This window comes from Dichomitus squalens (assembly GCF_000275845.1).
Source record: "Dichomitus squalens LYAD-421 SS1 unplaced genomic scaffold DICSQscaffold_40, whole genome shotgun sequence".
In the NCBI taxonomy this organism is placed as follows: domain Eukaryota; kingdom Fungi; phylum Basidiomycota; class Agaricomycetes; order Polyporales; family Polyporaceae; genus Dichomitus; species Dichomitus squalens.
The window spans coordinates 198007-200286 of NW_006766922.1; positions in this window are offsets into that span (position 1 = coordinate 198007).

Here is a 2280-nt window from a genome sequence, read left to right on the forward strand (position 1 = left end):
AGCGCTCTTTGCTGGACTCCGAGAAATTCTTCACCATCCTCTCCTGTACCATAGCAGAACTTGGACATCCACCACTGATACCACTATTCTTGAGCATTATCTGGATATTGTACCTCTGTATCACTACTGAAACAAGCACATTGTAACAACATAAAGTCTTCTATCACATGTTATTGCCCTTCTTCTAATAGACTATAAAGCTGCTTCTACAGCCTTAAAACAGACTGGTTTACAACTAGTGTATGGATGTCTATGATAGATATTATTACATAAGAAGTATACAAGATGTGTGACTGATAGAACACCAATTGCTCAAATTGAGGCCTGAGTATACTGAAGTCAACATGTAAAGTTCAAGTTGTGGCCCAAGTACCCCAAGTACCCCAAGTATATAGACTTGAGTCAAGTCCGTGGACTTGGGGCCAAGTACACGGACTTGGGGCCAAGTACACGGACTTGGGGCCAAGTACACGGACTTGAGTCCAAGTACATGAACTTGGGCCCAAGTATGGGTCCAAGTCCGTGACGTTTTCCTGATGGAGCCAACAACAGTTGATTGGTGACTCGATGATTGCCGTGGCTATGCGACCATCCGGACTGTCGACGTTCGCCACCACTTCGACGAAGTGTTTCTCTTCAAGTATCTGCAAAGGATGCATCCGTTTGAATTCTTCAACGCGTGGCAAGACAAACTAAATCGAGAAATATCATGCTATTCCTATTCAAGAAAAACCTGGAAACGACATCGATGATGCATTCATTGCGGTCGAATATGAACTGCTGCTGGAACAGAGCAAGTCAGCCATCATGATTCTTACGCAGTCAACCGATCGGTACGCACCTTAGAAATGCAAGCCAGTAGCGAAAGTAGCGTTCGACCAGGTGTTTCGTGCTACTCAGATCAGCATGGTGGCATTGTTCGGGGGTAGCCCTGGAGCATAAAGACAAACACGTCTCGATTCTTGTTTGTTTGCTGCCGTAGTGAGTGTATTATGATACCTCAGGAGACACTGTGAAGTTGCTGTAAGATATACCTCATGTAACCAAAGGAGAACATGAAGGCACGCACTTTGCATAACGTAGTTGTCCGCTACACCACCGTACCATAGTTGCAGCAGTGCGGATGTATCTTGTCAACTCGGCATCCTCCCGGTCAATACTATCTCCTGCGTGCGATGGGAAACCAGGACATCCTTGGATTGTAGCCGGCGAGTTCAACTCATATCATCCGTTGAAGGAGTAGTGTGGGAGAGCTCCTCAGTCATGATGGGGATGCTACGACCAGGACCTCTTCTGTCTTCTTCTTCTTCTTCTAGATCCCGTTTATTGCCCTGCGAGGCCGAGCCTCATGGTAGGCCGTAAATACAATACTGTCTACTTAGATGGTAATGGTGGTCGGCGGGACATGATTGAGCTGGATGCTCATGCAATCTAAGGGTGTGGAATGAATGAGGTGTCGATGAGGGGTGGTGCAAGGGAAGTGTCAGAGTACAGACAGGGGCGAGAGTGAGACGTTCGAGTACGCAAGTGGTGTGTAAGGAGGGGGCAGGGCTCAGGAAAGGTGCGTTGCGGAAGTCCGCCCAGTCCCGGCCATTTAAGGCAAGGGAACGGGCTATAAACCTGCGGCCTCTGGGTACGATTGTGTCCTGGGTCTCGCCTCTTGCGCCGGTCAGGTGTACGTCTGGCGGTGTCCCCGCCATCCGTCAGAACTCCCCCGCCCCTAGAGCGGGCGGGCGCCCGCAGCGCACTTTTCCGGTGGGATCTACGAGAGCGTGGTGGTTACATGCAATGGGGTCAGATCTAGGGCAGCGAAGTATACGTGGTAGGGTATGTAGTGGCGTCTTCCTGAAACAAACAAGCAGATAAGTCAGCATATGTGTGTCGCCTCCTGGTTGCGTCTTCCGCAACGCTGTGTTTGACGTTGTTCTGTCTCCTTGGGTGCTACATTGCCAAAGGTGTGTTGCAGGCGTCGCGTTGCGCTGACGAACTTGAGTAGAGGTTGTATTGCTGACGGTGTATTGAGGAGGAAAGATAGTGTGCGGCCACGGCGTCCGAGACGGGACAGGTGTTGCGAGCGGGCTGAGGCATAGGCGGGGCATTGTAGTAGGAAGTGTATCACCGTCTCCGGAGCTAGGTCGCATGCTGGACAGCGCTTCGAGTCGACCCGCGCGATTCGGTATAGGTGGTCGTTAAGGGGAGCGTGTCCGGTACGGAGTTGGAAGAGCGTCGCAGCCTGTCTCCGAGACAGGGCTCGAATCTTCTTCATATAGGGCGGGGGGG